Source organism: Photinus pyralis, unplaced genomic scaffold (assembly GCF_008802855.1).
Source record: "Photinus pyralis isolate 1611_PpyrPB1 unplaced genomic scaffold, Ppyr1.3 Ppyr1.4_LG7, whole genome shotgun sequence".
NCBI lineage: Eukaryota > Metazoa > Arthropoda > Insecta > Coleoptera > Lampyridae > Photinus > Photinus pyralis.
The window spans coordinates 15,713,840-15,737,975 of record NW_022170738.1 but is presented as its reverse complement, the minus strand read 5'-3'; the positions used below and the strand labels follow the sequence as shown (position 1 = coordinate 15,737,975).

Sequence of the window (24,136 nt, the reverse complement as noted above, 5' to 3'; positions counted from 1 at the left end):
GTGCTGTAAATATGTTGGAGTTTTTATACCATATTTCAGTGAGTATTCACCAACGGACGTTGAAAATTGATGCATCGATTGACCGGAATATTAAGAACCAAGCTAATTATGTTTTTTATTTATTTTTAAGTAAATTTGAGCAAAGTGTCTAATTTCTTTCAATTTATTTACCGAAACAACCACTGAGGATTGTCATCCGGAGTTACACAGGTTATACATGTTTTAAGTTTTATAGTATAAGCAAAGAATACTTAATTTTAGTTACTCTTTGGTATACGTTAGAGTCAAATTTGTACACTAAAGATTCTTGCATTTGGGGTGGTAGTTGTGCCGTTCATTTTGGTTGGTGGTACTGTAGGCGAGTCATTAGAATGTGCTTAGAACTATCGCTCCTATTCCACCATTGTGGCCAGCTGTTATAAATGTGTTTCTTGATGTTTTTAATATCTGTTACAGGGAGCATAGGAGAAATATGATTGTTGAAGTTGATTCATTTACTTTTGTGTCTACTCTTTCTGTGTTTTTCAGTGGCAGGTTGTGCAAATCTTCTTTAATGTCTGATAGTAGGACACTGCTTGGTATATATTTGTTTTAATTCTTGAAACGCGTTTGAAGGGTCTATAACAATAAGTATCTCTCAGAACCGAGGGTAGCTCTAAGGTCTTGCTTCATTACAACGAAGGAAAAAGAGCTACTGAAAAGCTTCCACGAAAAGTGGTCACTTACTTTTTTACTTCTTTTCCAACTTGCATCTTACAATTACATTACAATAATTTTCAACTCGTACAATATCGGATAATTGCCATGGATTTTATGCTACTCTTACGCTAAGCTCCGCTTAAATTTGTCGGTGCAAACGGCTATTAACATAATATTACCGTATTATAAGAATATAGTTAATTTTTTATCACCTAACGGATATTCATTGTACATTAGAGTTTATTTCGTTTATTATAAAGTTGTATATTTCTCATCAAAGTGAAGTAAATTTGTGCTTCTATTGCAGTTAAGGCGATATTTTTAAGAAAATATGAGATTATTGCGTTATCATTTGTCCATTTTGTTTTCTTTTCGAGAAAGGGTTTATTAGCCGATGAGCAGCCGAGGCATATTAATATAATAACATAACAAGAACCACCTCATATTTAATTAAGATATAGGAACGTTAATCATACACAGAAAGAAGGAGAACAAGTAAAATTGTAACATCCGTTACATACCACCGTCTCAGGAAGTGACTGTATTACGGCTGTTTTGTAATTGTAACGGAGTTTGACATTTACTATAAGCCTCTTACGGACGAAGATTATACTTATTGTTATTTATAGTTTTGTATTTGTGGTTAAAGCTTATAATATCCATCCCATAACAGTATTCACAAATTGAACAAATATTTTACGCCCCCAAAATCCGAAGACTCGTAGTACAGGCTGATAATGAAAATCCTACCTAATTGAATTTCAAAGTCTCCTTTCTACTACTACAATGTGGACAAGTTCTATTCTAGACAATCACCTACACAAAATTCCGGTGGAAAAAATTCTACCCTATCTAACTACGCCTAGACGTGCGAGTACACATTCGTATACCATAAATTGTATAAACACCCTGTATATATCTTTAACCTCCCGCTCACAAACAATACAACAAACACTGACGTCAAAACAGAATTAAGCTAAAGGAAAGCTCCCCAAAACGCTTGCACCATAATAAATTGGTAACTTTATAAACATAATTGAAACGACGTTATCAACTAATTTGCTACGTACCTACGTATCTATAGCAAATAAACAAAACTACACCTGAGTATGGCTCTTACCGCAACTGTTAATTTATTATATGAACATTGCGCAATGATTTATAAGGCCTTGCAAATTCATATTTATAAAAGAAAACACCTAATAAATCGACAGCTAATAATATAAGACAATTACACCCTATGCTAATTACAAAGGAAAATAAAGGGTACATTTACCAAAATTTCATTAATGTTGATGCACTCACTGCCGCCTTCATAATAAAAAACTCCGCATTTTCTCTTTCTCGCTCGAAGAAAAAGAATTACGCCCAACTACTTGCGAGATTTCGTCCTTGTGCAAATGAATTATTAATATTCGCGCCAATATATTGCCCTATTTCAAGGCCTCCCACGAAAATTATCACAATTTAAGATAATCTAAAATAAAACGGAAAGCATTAACAGATAGGTATGAGGAATGCAATAGTTCTTCAATGTAGAATTTTTCGGCATTTGAAAGTGCTAAAAATCAAGCAACTTTTATTTGTAGTTTTAAAGCATCCTGTAGAACGGCTACCAAAATTAAAATCATTCTCAAGTAGCATCAAGTCAGTATTGTTGATTTTAGAAGGCTTTTTGAAATTCAAGTGAACGATGTCAACGGTACCCGGCTCTAAAGAAAAGCAGTCAAACGTCAAAAATTTTGAAAAATCCGCACGGTATATAATTCCACAATACGTATTGCCCGTCTCCGAAGGGCAAAGATGCGTCAGAGTCGTTTGCATTACACCATAGTTCTGCTAGGTCTTTAGCCTTATGTGATTTGTGGAGAAGTCGTTTAAATTATTATCAGAAAACATAATTGAGGTATCGTCGGCGTATAAAATACAATCGGTAAAATTATTTAAATAAAATGGGAAATCATTAAATTAAATAGAACAGGCTCCAGAATGGATCCTTGTGGGACTCTAGAATTTACAGCCCGGAAACTAGACTTTACGGCTTGCTGTCTACCGCTTAAATATGAAGAAAGTAACTGACAGCTATCAGTGCAAACTTGTAGATATCCCTTAATTTATTTAACAAAATAATATGGGATACACAATCGCAAGTCGTGAACCCAGAGCTATTAAAAAATTGATATTAAAATCTCCACACACTTCGCCTATTTGGAACGAAGATATGCTCGATGAGGCTAAGGTGTTCCTCATAATTTTTCTAATTCCTGCCAAACCCCGCATATGCTGTGGCCGTTCTTTTTCAAAACTTGCAATTCGTGGAACCACTCGTGGTCATTGATGATACAAAATCAATATTAGTAACATGTGCTCAAAAAAAAACTGCCAATTAGAAGCCATTCGTGTTACTACCTACAATCTAACGCTGCAACATAATTTCCGGCTTGGATTTTTATTTGTAACCAGTTCAGGAATGAAAACCAAAAACCACCGTCACAGAATTCAACCACCAAAAAGTTTCGAAACCCAGGTAGGATTTTCGGGGATTTATAATACCTGGGCGCACATTTTCAGTTTCACCATAGTTATTGACTTTGAAATACCTACCTAAAGTGGAGGGACTGAAAATACCTTCGTCAGTGACACGTAAGTTGTCGCACAGTCCCGAGTTCATTTCCGTACCTAATACTCTGATCAGTTAATTATTTGCATATTAACTATGAGTTATGAGTATTTACGCTTTTTAACCACGAGATCGCATATAGCTTCTGGATGGTAATTTTATTGTTAGTGTCCAATTGGCAATTATCAAATACCTTGAAAATTACCGTAACGTCTAGTACCTACGCATACTGCAATTTTACGGGCGTAAAATTACAGTCGTTTAGAATTAATTTTAGCATCGGTAATCTGTTTAGGTACTCACATATTTTGACACAAAATGCAAAAATTTTAGAAAGTTAGTGTTGGTACTATCACAGATTCACTTGGCAAGGTAACATTCAACATTGAATGGAGCGAAAATGAATAATAATAAATCTGAAAAATATCGCTTACGTAAGTAGATTATAATGCTCATGGGCGTTACGAATTATTCAATTAATTTGTTATTACACTATCCTCACTTAATGTCACTTTTAATATTATAGGAAAAAAACACAAAGATATTAAAAACCTTCAACAAAATGAAGCGAATTTTCATTCGCGCTTCAATCACGCGTCGTGGTGGTCTTTGTGTAATTATGTGTTTTCTTCTGCGTATAAGTTCTCCAGCCTGAGATTAAGCTGAAGGTAACACTTTTGAACATATACTACACAGGGCAATCAAGTTTCTGGCTGCCATTTTAATATCAACCTCATGTTTTAGTAATTTTCATGTTTCGTAAGCTTTTCTGCGGGAAGGAAGAATTTGTTTTCATTCTGGATATTACTACGGCTTTCATTAAGCGTTCTGAATCCAATATTAAGCTATACCTTATTTCCCAAGCTTAATTTAAAAATTCCTAGAACATGAAAATAAAACCCCATGTTTAGAGTTTACAATAAAATTACAAACGATACGTTTGCAATATTACTTCCATTTCCTATCTAAGCTGGTGGGGTCTGTCGAGCGAGGAAAAAAAATGTAGCACTTATAAATGAAATTGCTTCAGGGAAACAAGCACTTTCGAGTGCGAATTTCTTCGTACAATATTTTATTGTGTGTTGTAAGTTTTGCAACTACAAATTGTTGTTTTACTTGTTGGTAGAGGTCGAACTTTATGTAACATACTTCCGATGTACATAGAACTTTGCGTGGTTCTTGTGGTGAATAATTAATACAAATTCTTTATTGCCATACTATTCTCAAGTAAGTAATATCATTGAGTAATTAAATATGAGTAATATATAATAGGGTAATGGAACTTTCAACGATTTTATATTGATGACTGATACGAGAAATATTGCCGTAGATTTATACATTTAGATCACTACACCCTACGCTTAACGAATATTCAATGAACCATGTGATTTTATTTTAAAAGTTTTGATTACTACAAATGAGTATGAAAATCGCGTTTCACTTCACCCATTCCCCACACAACAATTATCATTCCATTTTCCATAAACGGCTTTGATCCTTGATATTCGTCTTATAACTCTTTTATAAACCTTTCAATGAACGTCTCCGCGTAAGTGTATCAAAGATTTGGCTTCCATAATTGAAGGATCCTTCAACACCACCCCTTTTATTGATCTTCCGTAGCGGTTTAACGGTGTTTATCAATCTTTCTGAGCGCTCCAGGGCTTTCAAGGTATCTCAATGTTTCCATTGTTTTTTTTCCAGCGGTTTCTAGCGCTGAAAAGGTCATAAGAGGCTCCCGATAGCTTTTATAAGAATTGCACAAAATCCTGTCTAAGGAAATCTGAAAAGGATCTGAAGGTCACCAACAGCCTCGCCAACAGCTAAACATCTTCATGGTACGCTTCCCAGAGGAGATGGATGATTACAGCATACGAAGGTATTTCATAATAATTTAAAGCTCCCCAGTTTTCTCCAAAATCTATCGTGCGGCTATATCCACAGCTCCCTGGTGTCCTCTCCAGAACGTATATAGAGTCTCTGAAAAGTTTTGTAAATGCGTCCCAGTATTTATAAGTGATTTTCTTGAATGTCGTTCGTGTTCTCCAATACCGCAGGATAGAAAAAACTAAATTGTTTTCTATGACGCTGTAAATCTTGGACACATGTGGTCCCGGGGTATCTAAAGAGTGTATGATGAATTACTTAGGACCATCTAGGGTATAGGTGAGGAACATCTGAATAATCCATGACGAACCTTTAAAGAACCCCAAAGTAAGCTTTAAACAACCTAAACAATTTCTAAATAATATTTATATCTCCTTAATCTGAATCTGACGGAATTCTATAGACTATGTTTTTGTAAAGCCACTGAGAAATATTGGAAAATTCTTTGAGAGATGCTTAAATATTGTTGTGTAAACTAAGTAATGCGGACGTGGTTTAAATAATCACCCTGTATTTTGTTTATTTTATTGTTCAGTTTTATTAAGTGTTAAAAAATTAGGGGAATCTGGAAATAATTGCGTACTGTTTTATAAAATTTTATCTCTTTTAAATCTAGGCTTGAGATAAGAAGTTCGTTAAAACTGCGTAAAAGCGAATTAATGTGTTCGAAGACGAGCAATAATAATTAATACACGTGAAGGTGCCGCCGGTTTTTCTTCCGAAGTTCTGCTGGTCGCTAAAGTGAATTGGCTTGGTGTATGTGGACAAAATAATAAAGGAGCAGCATCCGAAAGTGGAAAAATGGCTTTATTTGGCGAGGCTTTTTGGTATTTGGCAGTCATCCTTAGTAAATTATTCTTGGTGGATGCCTTTGAGTATATGGCAGTCAGTCTTGGTGACCGTAAAGTTGTTATGGAAGGAAGCTGCTAAAAGATTTTATTATCTCATTACAGATGTGGAAGTTATAATTCGAGTTAAGCTGAAGCGATATTCACGTTTACGAAAAGGTTGTTAATGTTGTATCTATGAGTCATTAGTTGCACCAGTAAAACATGTCTCTAAAGTATCCGATAAAGTGACGTTTATCCATCACCAAAAAGCCACTATTACATCTGTAATCGAGAATCAAGTGAAGATAAAGAAGGGTAGATTTCGAAGCAATATCAGTTGGTGTTTGTGTTTTTTTGTGCGTCAGTTGAATGAAATCTTAGTTATGACCGAATGTAAAGGATTATTAACTTTAAGGTGATCAAAACATTATTTAAATTTAATTGTGTCTATCGATCGTATGTGCGGGGTACATTGTCTGTAGGCCCTGGGCGCCTTCTTTTCAAACAGATTTATTGATTGATTTATATCAAATAAATTTGTTTCATCTTAAATGATTAGCTTTGGGTTGATCGAGCCCAAATTACGACCTCCCACTATAAGAGTTCTCATGATAAACTTACCATTTGTGCGCAGGATTATTTTAGGTGTTAATAACTCCTTGGGATTGTGGGAGTGATCAAGATTGCCGAGTTTTTCAAATTGGTAAGGATAGAGTCTTGTGGAAATTTTTCGTTGTAGCGGATGCCGGGCGTGTCTTGGAAAATGGTATAGTCAAAATTTTCATATAAAAATGGTAAATTTGTAGATTCTTTTTGGGTGGCTGGATAGGTGTTTATGTGGGTGCCATTGCACATAGCATTATAAACGCTACTAAAATCTGTAAGAAGCTCTTTTTGATCAACTTGCTAAATAACTTTGAAACATCCCGAAAAACATTTAGTGAGCTTTGAGAACACCTTCGTGGAACTCGGCCGTTAAAAAGGTTCGTAAGGAGGTTTGCAGGCTCTTTATTAGGAGCATGGGAACTAAGCTGCCTGCGTACTGAGACGATCTCAATATCGCTCAGCGCAGGTATAAGCATTAAGCACCGTATTCGAAAGATACAAGGATTATGGAGACAATTTTGAAAAAACCGGGGCAAAAAGTGGGGCCACTCCAAAAGGAGCAAGGCTGATTGACTGGAAAGTAGCTTCCTGACAGATTCAGATTGGCTATACGACGCGGGCGCTTGATTGCAGACGTTATTTCACTAAACACCAAAAATAATGACGAGACCCAGGAACACGACAATATTTTAATTTAGTAAAATAAATCTGGGGGGTTATTTACGAATTAGTAGTAGAATTAATTTATTTCATTTGAATTTGTATTTCCGTGGTTTTTATTTTGTTATTTTGCTATAAGGAGTGTTCTTATCGCTTTTAGAAGAGATAAGGTTTTTGATGAATTGTGCGTTAGTTTCGGCGTGGACACACGTTCTGTCGAGACTGGCGTTGTCAAGCGTAATTATTGGTGTTTTTGGAAGATCTTAAGAAAGAAGTTTATTTTATTGTGGAAGCGGTGTTTCTTTAAATGCTGCAATCAACATAAAAACGATATACTGGCTGTTTCGCGACGTTTGGAAAACATGTACGTTTCTTTACGCTATTTTTGTTCGGGCTTCGGAATGTCCAATTTAAAAATTAACAAAACGGAACAGAATTCCGACATTCATAACGCACAAATTAGGGTTTTTCTTTGAAATTATACAATTCATTATAAAATCATTAAATAATCGTTTAAGACCAGACTTCGTGATGAATATTTTACAGTCATCGCTTGTGTGTCCGATAACCTTGATCTGCCCCACGTGCGTCATTTCGGTATTGTGCGAAGAGCAAATAAAGTAATTCTATGCCATTACTTGATCCAACCACTATTAATAAACACAACACTATGGAGGTGTAATTTGATATTAAGTACCTTGCATGTTACCCATGAATTGTAAATTACTAGTATCTAATGTGGCAGGCTGGCAGCGAACTATAAATTGCTTTTAGGCATTTCGTATTGTTGTTAATTGTAGTTTTGAGTCCATGGTCTCCTACGTTAAACTTCTTCCTTAATTAGCTAAAGAACTTGACTGAGTTTTATTAGAACATGAGTAGCAGTAAATGAAGCACCAGGCGCTGTTTGACACTACATGGTGGTGCGCAGGTGCATTTATGAATGACTGCTCTTAGTTTTTGAGTATTTATGCAAAACGCTGTCATAAAATGGTTTCTCCATGGAGTTTCTTGAATAGTATATGTATGTAATCCAGTGTTACATATAAGCATGTAAAAAAAATTTGGGTAGTAGAGGGGATCAAAAAAGCACTTTTTACAAATAAACCGAGGGTCCAACGTGTTTCGTTTGGGAGCCCCTAAAAAAGTGGGGAAATTTGCATTTCTTCTTTAATTTTTTTCTCAACAACCATAACTAGCTACAAAGGCTCGTGGCACGTCTTTGAATAAGTTTTCGAGTATGCCCTTTCCGATTTTGCAAAATTTTTTTCAAAATTTCTACCAAGAAAGAGCGCACTCATAAGTGAGGGTGCGATTTCGACGAAATTTGGTATCTGGGGTTTTTTGAACATGAAGATCACAAATATGAAATTAGTGTTAGTGGAAATTTGAAAAAAAAATACCACTGCAATTTTTGGTCGGACATCGAAAATTCTACAAAATTCGTGGTGTACATATTTGATGAGTTGAGGAACATCGTTGTAGCTTCCACGTTATTTACGTTTCCCTTGGTTGAGTTGTTTTTCTTCTCTTTCTGGTTGCACAACTTGGGCATGCGTCTTTTCTTTCCGCATAGGTTGGACTTGAGGAAATCCCTCTCTTCCTTTTCAGATTCCCCGATGATTTTTTCTCGAAACTTTTCTTTGCAACCATAGCATCCTTAATTCCTGTTTTTTGGTGCTTCATTGAATCTCGACGCTCAATGATCTTAATTCTCAATTCCTCGGGGTCCGGCAATGTTTTCTGAAACTTGGTGGGATGCCTCAGTAAAACGAAATACGAAAATAATTCTTTACTGATCTAGTGACAATTCCTTGAGTTTTTAACACGTTGTAAATATATCAATTAAATGTCTATCACATCGTCTCCCTCCTCTAGTCACGTTACTGCCAACTTTCTGATCAGCATTGATTTTCCTACTGGTCCCTGCGTTACTTGAATTCTCTGCAGTTTCTCCCACATTTCTTTCGATGTGTGGCAGTTATTGGTTAACTCAATTTGCCCACCAGTCATGGCAAGCGTCATCAAGGATTGGGCATTTTCATCATTTTTCAACCAGGTTTTTCTTTAAAGAGAAAGTAATTGTTCATTTCTTTTGAGTCACTACCAGGGTCACTACACATTAATTTTGAAGTAAAACTCCTGTATAAAATAAAAAAGGAATGTTTTGGTAAACAGCAACTCGTAGTGCTATCATTTCCAATGTCTTCGATTGCTGCGAAGATTGTGAGATCTACGAATTTCTTTTTCAATTAGTGCCATCGATAGGAACCGGAGACGTGATGATTTGAGAGAAAATATATAATTGTAAGCGTGCGCCAAAAGAATTCATTTAATGCGTCGTTCTACACGACTTAATTTGCGTGTCTTGTACTAATCTAAGTTACTATTATTATTGTACCAGAAACCGTAACTAAACCGTCAATTAGAGTAGTTTACTTATACTATGTGGCCATTGAATTGTGGGCCTGAACGCGATGAACATCATATTATGCCAAGCGATAGACAGTTTATAGTGAATACATGTGTGAAGTGAAGAAGGCCAAAAATTGCCTAAAATCCGCTAAATTGTGTTTCATTTTTAAACAGGTAATACATTTCTTTCTCTGTAGGGTTTCTATTTTTATTCTTATTGCTAGGGCTATACTTTTCAGGCTTTTACTTATTACCGACAAAAGCGTTAATTGATTTTTTAAATTCTCCTTGAATTTCATTAAGTAGTATACAACTAGAAAATGAACAACTAGAAAATGCACCAGGTCGCAGCCCAGACATCGTTCGCTTAAGTTACATTACAGTTTTACCAAGGTTGTAAAAATACGTACAATTTTTAAGCTGTAAAAATATCAAGGTTCTGAAGTGTTTTCTCAAACAAAAATTTTGGTTGTAATTTTGTAAAGAATTTATCTAGATGATCATTTTGTATGAACCTTTGTTCTTTAATTACTTTTGACCTCAAAATCGCGGAGTTAAAATGAGGTATAGTACTACATTAGTAACTCATCATGGGATAAACTCGCTGCTCGTGTTGTTTTTGACAGTTTTAGCAGCAGTTTGGGATTGGTGGTAAAAAAGACACTAACCAATAAACTCGCATAATTTGTGCATTAAAACATCGGCATTACCAGGTCTTACAAATCCAATGCGTAAATAAGAGAAGTACCCTAAAAAGCCTGCCTACATTTTTTGCTATTATTTTCTCCAATATCTACATCTTTGACTTTCTATAAGTACGGCATCGACAGCCTTACAAATAACTTTTCTGGCAACACTCCTGTATTTTTCAGTCTAATCTCTTCCAGGGTTCTTTTCCACGATGCACGGTGGGTGGGATCGTAAGACACGGACTTCACCCATAGGAAGTTATTAATGATAACAATATCAGAGGCGTCCTTGACTAAAGGATCAAGTAGAGATTGTACCTACAAGGGTACAAGTGGTAGGAAGATTTAGATGATCAAATCAACACTTCAAGCAATGCAAGTGTCGTTTGAGCACTTGCAATCAATGTCGGTAAATCGGATGAGATTAGATAAATTGGATTTTTCACTGTTCAATTGACGATAACTTTAAATAGCAAGGAAATCCTGGCAACTTTGATTACACTGCATTGCTTGTAAGATATGAAAAATTTTATATTGAGTATGTTATTTCAATCCCGTAACGAGAAGCGGAAGTGGTTTCAATTATATTAACCACTAAGGCACTAAATGCATAACACTGCCCCAGAAAGCTATATTTTAACACCGAAACCGAATGGAATATCCGTCTCGTCTTTTTAAAAATCTCATTTCATTTTCGAGAGTGTAAATTTATACGTTGACTTTCCGGATTTAAGACCGAGCATCAATAGCTGCAATATAAAGTTTATAACTGCATCTCCGCCAGGATTGCCGCTAGAGTTCCTCTAGTCTCAATACTCGTACATGCACTATCGATGAAAGTATCCATTTGAGTCCAGATAGATATTTCCACATTTATTGAACGCCGATAGTAAAGCTTTACTGCACTCTATTTTATAGGTAATACTAAAACTTTGCGCCACAACCTAATTTATATAAGTATAATATTTCTTTTATAGAAATGATTTCAATTTTCTGAAGTGTACATTTTATGGACACTGACGGGGAACCGTCGAAGTTCAATCAGAATTTTACAGTAATGTCAATCGGTTTTACATTTTGAAGTTACCAGCAATAATGATTTATCTATTTAATTGTTTATCAACGTCAACCTCCTCTGGGGCTGAAACTTTTAGACAAATGCGGCTCCTTGTTCAAGTGAAACTATCCATTCTGCAAGAGATTAAGTAGGTAAGTACTTATTGATTTATGACCTTAGTGATTTCGCCGGTAATGTTGGTGAAAAAGAAGAATGAATCAACGAGATCTGTGTGGGTTCATCCTATTCAAAACAAGATTTTCAGTAAGGGAATTTTTTGACACTCAGCAATCCTTTAACAAATGACACAAAAACCCAAATTACTTCCATAAGAAAAAACAAAGTTGATGGTGGTTAACCGGAGATGAAACGTCAGACTTAAGTTTTAAAACTAGTATCTTGTATAGGGAAAAAAGTGGCCATAAAAATGTGTCATTTATTTTGAAACATTATTTTAAATAACTTCGGTTTTTGCAACATTTCTTTTTTTTAGGATCTCCGAAAGTAGTCGGAATTTTTTCAGTTTCAAAACGCCATCAAAATAAGCAACTTTGCCAAATTTAAACTGCCTACCTATTTCTTACAGTTTCAGAGACCCCCATGGTGGCCCTCGAATTTGAATCAACCTGTATACAGGGTGGACAACGCAATATGGGTTATAAAACAAGTCAAAAAGAACACTTTTTTTAAAGTCAATTTCTTTCATTTTGGTTTTTGTTTCCGAATTATGGACTTTTTTTGCTTATTCGAGAAATCTCTATATCGCCATTATTTGTAGTCGGATTTCATAAAATCAAGGATTTTTGAAATCAACTCTTGTGCAAAACTTTTTTTACAAAAAACAACACAAAACGGCGGTCATTTTAAATTCTGGAAGTGATTAGCACAATTCAATTTCAATTTCGATAACTGAAAAAGATCTCAAAATCGTAGCTGAGTGGTTGGGATTACCAGACGCGTCGAGTTATACTGGACATTATGTGAGGAGATTCTCAGCGACACTTTTGGCAAATGCGGGTGGTGATCTTATGAGTCTCAAACGTCACGGTGGTTGGAAACCTTCTCCAGTGGAAAAGAGCATGTGGAAGACTCCGATTTGAACAAATTACAGATCACGAAGAAAGTCCAAAACAGTAAAATTTATCCACTGGTGAATAATGCGTAATTTTTCCACTGAAATTGAAAGTACAATGACTCCTTTATTGGACGGTGTTAAAATAGATGAAGCATTTTCACCATTGACTGGTATATTAGCTACTTTACGGAATAATAGCTTCATTTGTGAACATTTTCTAATGTCCGTGAAACTAATTCTATTTGTAGCGTTATTGACACATCCAATGCAAAATTTCGGGGAAATTGACTATAATATTATGTTACGGCACTATTTCAATAACAATATTATATGTTTTCGACGTGTTTATAATGTACCATCAAATAATGAAAGAGTTTACGATATCGTAAGCAAACATTACGGCAGAATCTCTGTGCATACTACTGCATGTAGATAAGACCTTCCACATGTGTGACTCTCACTCACTTGTTCTCAGGTCGTATATTTTTATTCATTTTACATTGACCGACTGCTCCATGAACGCTTTAGAAAGGTGTATGGGAGGTGGTGCATATCTGAACATATACGATTCGGTACTCTTTATGTAAAAGTAAAGCTTTAAGTGTCCAATTCCAGTTTATCCGACGTGATAAAGCTTTCATTTCAAAGCTACACCGTCAATAATTTAATAGCAGCAGCGATTTATCAGGAATCTCACACCATGTGGACTGCCATTGTCAGTTAGTATTCCTGATTGTCATCAAGTGCGTTACTAAGATACTAACACTCTATTTTTAAAACGATTCTATTTATATTGTTTAAACAATAATTCACTACGACTGTCGATAGTATATTGTTTGATAGTCGAGTTTAGGATATTGTCAATGATGAAATGCCCATTCCGATAACCTTGCGTTTAGCAACACCAAACCAGTTACCGGAAGAAAAACAGATTTTCCAAAGGCGGAACGAATTTCGCGGGGTCTGCTAGTATTTGATAAAATTGTATGAAATGTCTTCCTCTTATTTACTTTGCATGTTTTATTAAAAAAAATAAAGGGCCATTACCTATCTATGTCGGTAGCACAGTTTAAAGCCTATAACGGTTAAGTAGAGTTGGTGCTGCGTATCCTCAAACCCGCCGCATAAGAGGTCAACTAGCTCATGTTAAACACAAAATAAGAGCTTGAGAATCTTCAACGGCGGTAGTTCGTTCGGGTTAAAATAATTTTCGTAACCCTGTTGCACCCACCAATGGTTGAGCGTCACTCAATTTCTAACTTAACTCTCCCCGTATGAAATTGAGAAGATCCGAGGGTAGTAATAACAGGAATACTTGTTTATTCCAAAACCAAATCTGAAACCAAAAATACACTTCACAATTATTGATTACTGAATGAAAAGTTTCCACAAATAAATTGATATTCCGGACAACAATTCGCACGTATAGGGCCAAGTATAAGTGTTGTACGGTGTTGGAACTCGCAATGGCGATTTTAATCCAAGGTTACCTAAATTTGTATGTCAAACAAGGGTTGTATGTAAAACGTCTCCGAAACTTAAGTTGGTCCGTTGAAACTAGATTTTGAACTAACACTTGAACCCAACAATTAAAAGAAAATCAAAGGTAACCTCTCTTTCTTGATAAACTAACATTTACATCGCTCTTAAACAGCCGAATCCTAAAGAAAAAGTACACTTCAATTACGGTAACTGCAAATGGCGGTACTTACGATAACAAGAACACAAATTATATCCTCCCTACGGAGATACGTGCTAATTTATTTATTTACTTATTTATTTATTTACGTTTATTGATCTCATACACGAAAACAAAAGTAAGAGATACGTCGATTAAACTATTGGAAAAAGCTAGCCTAGCTATTGATACAGAAAATCAGATATATTACCAGTAACAATTTTGGATTAACATGTGCTTTAATCTATCTTTTAAACTTAAACTCGCTTTTGTTGGTGCATCTATTATCTCCTTGGGCAGTTTGTTATAGATCCTAATCGTCATACACTTAAAACTGGCATCAGTCAGCCTTAATCGATGTTGTGGTAATAGTAACTTCTTGCCGAATCTTGTACATCTCCCCTGAATGGCTAGGTTTGTACGAAATTTGTTGAGGTTCCCTCTGACATAGTTAGCCACCTCATATATATACAGAGAGGGTAATGTCATTATGCGTAGCTCTTGAAATAATGGTTTGCAGGATACCCCACTTTTGGCACCCACCAAGCAAGAGTGCTGATATATAAGAAGGTACGAAGAAACCTGACCTGGTAGCAGACAGAGCTTAATTTATTTATAATATTATTGCAATGGCTTTCCCATGTTGTAGAACTGTCTATATAAATTCCTAGAAATTTTGCGTTGGTCACTTGGTGTATGATATTATTGTTTGTCCGTAGCAAGGCAGTATCTTCGTTATAGATTCTACCCACATAGAATAACATAAAATTTATCAGTATTCAGGTATAACTTATTTGAGCAGAACCATTTAAAGAGCGGCTCCAGTACCTCTGTGGCATGACTGATGACATCTTCCAGTGCAACTTCTCCTAGCAAAATCGATGTGTCATCTGCATACATGGTAATTGCTGCATCAGCAATATATCGAACTAAATCGTTCACGAAAGTAATGAATAACAGAGGTCTCAGAATGGAACCTTGCGGGACTCCAATATTGACATCTTGCACATTTGAAGTAATATGGTGTCCACCCGATGTAAGTCGTACCAATTGAGTGCGATCATGTAAATAGGATTTGCACCATTCTTGAGCAATATCTCTAATTCCATACATGTGCAGTTTATGTAAAAGGATGTCATGTGGGACACAGTCAAAGGCACGGCTCAGATCACAGAAAATTGCAAGAGGATTTTCTTTATTTTCAAGCATTTTCAAAAGGCTGTTGTAGAAACTGTTCAAAAGGTGTAAAGAAACAAGGAATTGTCACTTACTGTTTGGTATTCGACTTCCTTTTCTTCGGGAGCTCCCTGCGGTAGACACCTTTTTTCTGGGTTTCTAAGCACTTGCGTTGTAGAGTCGCACGTTATTAATTTTAAGTCGACGTTATAAGGATCGCTCGCGTTACGCGCCTCATCGAAACCAAAAGTGCTCTCTTGGAAAAGATAGTAAGGAAGGGGAATGCGTTACTTCTCCCACTTAACTTTAATTTGAAATTTAACTAAATTTGAACAGAAACTCATAAGAGCTGTCATTGTAGACTTGTTTTTTGTGAAAGCATGTTGGTTCCTTGCAATAATGTTGTATTTTGTATAAAAAGCAGTTATCTTTTTAAGCATGGCATATTCTAAGATGTTGGACAACACAGAGAGCAACGAAATCGGCCTATAGTTTGACACAAGCTGAGGATCTCCTTTTTTAAAAATAGGAACAACAGCAGCCGTTTTTAGTACCGCTGGAAAGTGACCATTCATTAGCGATTCATTTACCAGATAAGTTATTGATGCAAGTAGGTAGTTGGCGCTTGGCTCTTTTAATAAGAACCACAGGAAAACCATCGGTACCACAGGAGGTGGTATTCTTCAGTTTGGAGATGATTGCATCAATTTCTGATTCAGTACAGGGTATGATGCCCATACTGTTAGGATTGAATTGCATCATATGCTCAGCACTAAATTCAGAATATGGAATTTTACCAGATATTTCAGACGGCGCCCTTATAAAATAGTTGTTAAACAACTCAGCTACAGTGTGCGGGTCCTCAATCAATTTGCCCTCCACTTTTAAGGCTGGGATATTGACTGTTGTAGTAGTTTTTCCTTTGAACTTATTTATTATGGTCCAGGCAGCCTTTCCCTTATTTGAGGAATTGTTCAAAATGGAATTACAGTGGGTGGATAAATGGGAGTTGATTAAGTCTGAGTGTTGCCTTTTCTTAAGGTTATAAATTACTGCGGAATCCCCAATTTAATGAATCCAATTGCCAGAAATGAATAAATATGGATCATGGCAATTAAAATTCCACTGGATAAGTTTCTCGATAGGAAGAAAGTGGAAGTCAAAACGCACTACGCGCTAAAATCGCGTGGTTCAAATTCCAACAAAAGATGGAGCCACCTATTCAAAAGTTACGAGGATTTTTCAACAAAATAGACCGTAAACAATAATAATGCTAGTAATGAAGAAAATAAACCGTTACATGTCTTAAGTAAAACGAGTAACTTTAGTGCATTTTCCATGCATTGATCACTGCTCCAAAAAAGACATAGCGCCATGTTTTTCTTTACTAAAAGCATCTATGTTTAAAATTTCAAAGAAATTTCTCCATAAAAAAAAGTTGCCATTGGTTTTTAGAATATCTATGCAAATAAGAAAGCGTTCGTTGCGCACCGTAACCGTAAAGATTTCTGTTGCCTCAGGTGCCACCGAACAGAACGAATTTATGGATTTGTTAACTTGTTCTTTTGTTCATTTGTTCATTTATTAATTTATTCATTCATTTATTTATTTATCTATTCATCTCAACAGGCTTGCACCAAATTACAGATAATTACGAACCAGGAAAACTGCTGGAAAACCTAATTCGGAGTAGCCGGTAGAATGCTCGACACTGATCTAAGGAAATTCCTATTTCTGCCACAGATGAAAAATGCTTACGTCACTCCAGGTTCGAACACCCGACCTCCGGTTAAATAGTCCAACGCTCTACCACTGAGCCACATAAATCGGATAATGTGGAAGTTCAGTTCTTTGGAGTAAATACGGGATCTACGTATTATCTATTATCTGAAAGAAAGTATTTGATCATTTTTGTTAGGATACTTGATATTAGAGTCTCCTGCTCTTCCCTTGTAATTATGAAGATTTCTTTTTACAGATTGACCTATGTTATGCAACAGTACTTGAATGTGCTAAATGTGATAACGTTTTAGTCAACAAAAACAGAACCAAGTTGTTAGATTACTTTTTCAACAATAATTTCAGCTCAAAGCTCGACAGTATCATGACACTAAATGTTTAGAGGTCTGGGTTGATGAACAAATGAGTCAAAATGACCCGGGAAACACAGTGTTAGTATTCTTCTTGTTAGTCTGTCAATGGCTAGTATGTTTTTGTCCATTGTGTGACTCCGAATTGTATTGGTATTGCTGATTTGGTTTTATTTTTTGATGCATTTAGTTGTGTGGACATTATCTTTATTAGTCGGTTTTAATACATAATATTATCTATGTTTTCTTTTGTATTACACGTAAGTGTTTGTTTTATTCCTAGGAATATGTGTGTTTCCTCATTAGTGTTGGCAATAAAGTCCCGTCAAAAGTGAAGGAAAAAGACTGAAGCTTTAAATGCGAGATTTCTTCAAAGGGAAAATGGAAGATATGAATGAGACGTATCGTCGGTGGGGTCCAAATTTGCATTGCAATTATCTCCAGAACGAAATATCGTGAGAGTGAGAGTGACTATTATCATTTTATAAGCATGTCCGTCTATTTCTTTACTTACTCTCAATGTTGTGCTTAACAATGTAACAGTAACATGCAAGTACAGATGAACAGATGAAAACGTAACGTGTAAGTCTGCAAGTCCTGTGTATGTGATTTGGGGTACTAGCATGTTAATATTGTGGCAGGTGACAGCCTATAATTTGTGCCATTACCATGGAATTGTAAAAGAAAAAAAATAGCCACAATAAACAAATGAACATTTCAAGTTGGACTTATATGCTGTGTGATGCCATATTTTGAAGATAGGTACCTACACCATGCCAACGAGATTAAGAAACAAACGAGAATCTGCACCACAATACCATACTTCGCGCCAAACGGTAAACCTACTGAACAAATAAAAATAAACGTTTGGTAATGTTTGAAGAAAAACTATGTTGTTTACAATCTTGCAGGTATTAAGATGTAGGTAGATGTCAAGTACCTTTATAACCTTGCAAAGAAACTAGTTTCTGTCATCCATCAATTGAAAATTGGGGTTATCTTGCAACGCAATTTGTTTACCTAAGAGATTTATTAGAAACAATTAACAGTGCATCCTACTCTTTGGAATCTTTGGCGCTGTTTCGCACACTTTGTCCACGCTGATCACGCTACTTACGTTTGGACATTAACAAACGAGTAGATGTTGCAGTATAAATAGCCACATTTTAACTTTGTCTAATATTTTCTTTCTTAAAAATAGATGTACTTTGACCAGAAGCGTTTGCCAAAAGTATTTGCACTTTACACGCAGTAATTTGCTTACTAACGCCGGCTTACCGGAATGGACTTTTGTACACAGAAAGTTACTGGTGGTCTTCTTAGGCGCACACAATTATTACACGAAGGTGTTTAAATGAGTTTAGCCATTTATAAAAAAAGTGTTGTAGTGCATAAGTATCTTTGTTTCTGGAACTCGCATTACTCAACGGAACTTTCCTTTCTAGGAGATTGGTTTGAATGCAGCAAATCTGTTGAAAATTTGAATTACAATTGTCTGTTATCTCTTTGTTGTCTCTGTGACGTATTGCAATTTACTACAAAAACGATAGTGTGTAGTCTTTGAACTCAGTTGTCATTTCAAGGGAAACAGATTATCATTCAACATTTAACTTGTGTATTTCGAATCAGCCTTGACCTACACGGATGTAAGTATATAACTAGTGTTAAGTATTGTTACTTTTTCAATTGTTTAGTAAACTTACGTTGTTCATCGTACAAATCAATTTTGTCCATAAATTGTTTATTTGCCACACGTCGTTTATTTCAGTACAGTTTATGTGTCACTGTATCCCAGATAGAATTATAGGAATATAATGTGGTTTTCTTCCAAATTGTTACCTAATTGTCTCCCTATCGTCTACATTCCTTTTTAGTTTTATGTTCACTTAACTAACTCGTCTAAATTTTATTGTTACATAATGAGTTGTTGGACGTCACTTCTTTTGAAAATCACGTTTTTAAGGTATGGGATACACGAAACAAACAAATCTAGCCATTTGGCCAAAAATAAATGTAGTGCCTAGCTTGCTAGGGATTTAGACTGCGCGACTAATTAATGGCTCATACTCATCATAGCATTGGCGAAATATTAATTAATAGTGATTCTACGTTTAGAATTAGCATTGAAGGGAAACTATAAGTAAGAGTCGATAAACCATCGTTGTTTCTTTAATCACTGATTGTGTATATTATAATCAATGCCAAAACTAAACTCATAATTTTGGCATAGGTGCAACTACTCTAAAATTGCAAATCGTCGATAACAAATCAAGAATCACCGCAGAACGTAAAACAAATTAACATTTTGCGTAATTTCACAAATTTTCGTTGGTGTATAATCAAGAGATGTTTTCTTGAATGGCAAAACCAAACAATAAGAAACTATCGCATGAAGGCGCTTATGAATCAGTTCCTCGTTTCCCATTTTTTCATTGATTCTTTAATTAGTAGAGAGAGAGGTGGCTTTTGTTTTACTGGAATTATAAGTGATTTTCCACAGTTTGTGTTAAGTTTCAACTGCATTTGTGTGAACTAATCTAGACTTCAGGAACTTTTTTTAAGAGCGCTATTTCTTAATGACAAATATATATTCTTTACATTAAGTTATTGCGTCTAAGATCTACCAAATGGTAGGTGGTTTGGGTTAATAGCCTACATATCAGGTCTGTATGCATGAATTGGAATGCAGCCAAACGTTTTATATCGGGCGAGTTGGTTAATTATTCTTTATACTATTCTTATAGTGAACTATAATTCTTATAATGAACCAATTATTGAAAAGTTGCTTACCTTTTACATTGGTTGTGAATCTATTTCCTGTAAGTAAGAAATGCATGAAGGTAGATTTTCAAAAATTTCGATGTGTATGAAAGTCAATATCCTAGATTGTTCCGAGTTTTTTTTAGTCTGTTACTGGTCTCTCTGAAGCCTTTTTAGAGCCGCAAGATTTATATACTTTTTTTAGCTTTGGAGATTTATGTAGTTCTAAGGAGGGCACAGAACTATATAACGCATTTTTTAAGCTTTCACGTGCCCCTTAAGAGATCTTGCCTTTCAGAACTCCAGAACTTTCTGTATGCTTTTCATAGCTTTTGGTTTTTTCATTATAAGTTTCTAAAATTACGTGGATGTTACCCCTTCCCCCCCGCACCGTAGGTTATTGTCAAACCTTTTTAGGTTCAGACGAGAGCTAGAGTATTTTGCAGGACTTGTTTGCCCCATATCAGAGCTTTATAAGCTACTTTAATGTGTTCAGAAGACTTTCGAAAGAGATGCAAAGTATCTTCCTAAAAAATTACTTTAACGGTTTTTAAGAGTCTTTAGGAACAAGGGTCTCTTGGAGGATTCGATGGTCTTAAATTGGGTTTTACGTTTTAATAGTCTCTAACAGTCCTGCTTTAACTATATTTGAGAGGAATGCCATGAAAAGCGTTTGAGTTCTTTTTTAAAAGCTCTGATTAAGCTTTAATTGTCTTTAAAGCTTTAATAGAAATGATAATAATAAATGAGGGTAATGGTGAGAATTCGGGTCTAAAGGTCATCTCTGAGAGCCTGTTTAATTGGCATTTAGGTGAAATAGCTTTTAATAGTTCCTTAAGATTTTTCAGAACCTTTAAAAGATATAAAACCGCATGGTTATAGGTATGTATAGTTAGAAAAAATCAAAACCAGCTTCTAGAGGTTTCAAAAAATCTCCAGTAGCTTTCCAAAAGCATTTATGGCTCTTAAGATTCTTTTCTTCTTCTAATAGAAGAGCTTGTAAGAGATTTTTTGCATCTTTGAGAACTTTTTAGAGCCCACGCAAGCTTTTATTCATCTATAAAGGTCTGAAAGGGTTTTCAAAGGTATCCAAACCTGTCCTGCTAGCTCAAATAAAAAAATTAAAATTGAAACAGGCAGACATCCGATATCTGCTATTAAGAGAAATACTGACTTAAAACCTCAATTTGAGACTCGGTGGCATCTTCCGAAAATTCCAAAGAATTTATTTTGATTCACACCTGAAATAAATGTTAGGCACGAATCGAAAAATCTGACATGAAAACTTTATCTAGGCCGCACAAAGGATTCGGTTAAACACACAATTAATTTATTGACAATGACAAAAATGTGTTCGGAAATCTTAACATTACCTATTTAGTTTTTTTTTTAAATAATCCAAATAATCTGGTCGTACAAGATTTGCGATTTTCAGACGCACTAAACTCACACAAACGCTAACTTTGCTTGATAATACAGAATTAAATGGAAAACAAAACTGGCTTGGCGAGTAACACATTTTCGATGGCTGGTCGGTGTTCCTTGGCGAGTGACGCAGTGGTGGCGCTCACCGATGCTATTCGAGTGGTTGTGGGTTCGAATCCCGCTGCCGACTGCTCTGCCTGGGGTTTTGTCAAGGGGGTTTCCTCAGACATACGTAGCTTCGCATAATGCTAGTATTATGTTGAAATCTACGAGGCGAATGTTGGAGCAGTACTCGTCCCTCTCAGCACCCTAACTCCGTTCCTTCCGTTCCCATCCCTAACTTTACCTATCCTTACATTCCCGTTCTCTGGCTGAAGAGGCTCTAGCCCGAGCAGCCCGCCTCCGGCGGCCCTCTGTGGTCCGGAGTGTCGGAGAAATGAAATACGATGACCTTTTCCTGTAGCAATTCTTCTAAAATAATTAAATATGCCTGTAATTGTTTTTTCCTTTGGATTTCTAATCCTGCATAATGCATATGCTTCGACTTTGTCACTATCGACAAATATGTCTTAAATTATGTCACATTATTACCTGTAGTACTCACATATAGCATTTGATGTTTAATTCCATCGCTCGCTGAAGAACTTCCTCAAGAATCAAGGTATGTCCTTCTAGAGTAGACCATGTAATTAACAAGTCATCCAAATATATCGTGACTCAAATTTGACTTTAACTTCTTGAAAAGCTCTGAAGGTATACTTATTCCAAATAGGAACCTTAATTCGATCTAGTGCAAATTGCAATAAAAGATTATATTGCCCGTGACAGTTTACATTGATCGCAACAATGATTGCATGCAGTAGTTATATTCAAGGTTGGTGTTGTGCGGTAGGTAAGTTTATTTGTAAATTTGGCACACTGCTTACCTAATTATCACAATTACCAGGTTGTTAGTAAGGCGATATTTACCCTCTTATATAAAATGCCGTGCCTTTTTTGATTACTCATCAGCTAAATTTAATTTCCTCCTTTATTTGGATTTACATAATCATTTCGTACCAGCCATTTGTTGATGATACCAGCTTTACTATTTCAAGGAGCTGATTTTTTCTTGAAATTTTGGCGACTTTTGTGTTAAGTTCAGATTGCTTTAATTCATGATGTACACTCGTACATATGAATGACTAAAAATACCACAGTTGATTAAGCCACTTGATATCTTCAGTGGATAAGCGTTACTTTCATTTGGGTTGGTTGTAGCTAGTTACCAACCGACGGGCTGAGTGGATTTGCAAGAAGCTGTAAAGTTGAATCCTATTCCACGGGTTGGTGGTATTTTTTATTCTCAGGACCGGAAAGTTTTTCTGCATTTTTGAATACTTAAATTGCTAACTTTTCAAGCTTTGGACCATCCTCCAATAAAAAATTGATTACTAAGGTTCGATCCAAAGTGTATTAAAAACTCATTATAGTGTTACAAAATATTGATAATGCATGCTTACTAAGATCAGATGACGTAACGCTTTATCTTGATATTACTTAAGTTTAACCATACACACATACTTAATCGTTATCTTTAATGGAGTAACATTCGACTATTTTGCTTGGAGTCAAAGTACCCTGTGGCATTTTCTAATCTTTTTAGCGGAGGAGAGTGTGCCATCTGGTCTCATCCGTGAGTGACATGCTATGCCAGTCTATACCGCACAATACAGATATATGTTGTGTGAAATAGGTACATCAATTAAGAGTAACCTCTTTCTTAATGTAGCCTTGATTCAGCACTTTATATGCTTTAAATAGCTCTGTATAATTTTGCTTCAGTGCAGTCCACGCTTAATAAAAATATAATCCTATTTATTTTACTAAATAATTGCTATTTTTTCTATTTATTTAATTAAAGTGAAGGTTAACAGAGCATTAATCATAAATCGCGATAAGGCGAGCTAATATTTACTAAAAATTGTAGTGGTAGCGTAATCAAAAACGTAGGTTAATTGTATACATTACAAGAATCTAATTCAAATGGTGATTTTCAAATTTTACACTACTTTTCAACCCATTTTTATTCGCTGAGTAACTAAATACTGCGCCAAGGGTTCCGTTGGAGAATTCTTTGAGGTCGATATTCCGGGGCGACTTACAGAAACGCGAATGTTTTTTTTGAAAGGGTTAATTAGGTGGTGACTATTACCGACACGATTTTCTGCAGCGAATCTCAAGCACATATTTTCAGTAACTGAACCTCCCCTTTACAAACATATTCTAGAAAATCTTTAGCAATAAAATGAATTTGATTTAATATCCATTTAGTAGTTTGTTGCAGAAGCAAAAGAAATGTTGTGACCTGCAAAATCCAGTAAAGCCTACTGTAAAGAAGTAGAGTAGGCATATGTTAACTCACAACACTTTCAAATATTTAAAATGTGCAACACATCCCAAAGCAGCATCTCTTAACTCACAAAACCC

General features: G+C 35.5%; 1 protein-coding gene across 3 annotated transcripts in view; it reads left to right on the top strand.

Annotated features, from left to right (window-relative positions):
• LOC116175374 (sodium-coupled monocarboxylate transporter 2) overlaps nucleotides 1-24,136 on the top strand; it is a 73,400-nt gene that overhangs the window by 4,466 nt on the left and 44,798 nt on the right. The window contains exon 1 of one of the 3 annotated variants that reach the window (XM_031493452.1): nucleotides 3,920-3,987. The exons of 1 other annotated variant lie outside the window; for it this stretch is intronic. The gene's annotated coding sequence lies outside the window, so the exon portion shown is untranslated. Of the gene's footprint in view, nucleotides 1-3,919; nucleotides 3,988-18,759; nucleotides 19,129-24,136 lie in introns of those variants that run through there. One more of the 3 variants, XM_031493449.1, reaches the window with a different exon arrangement.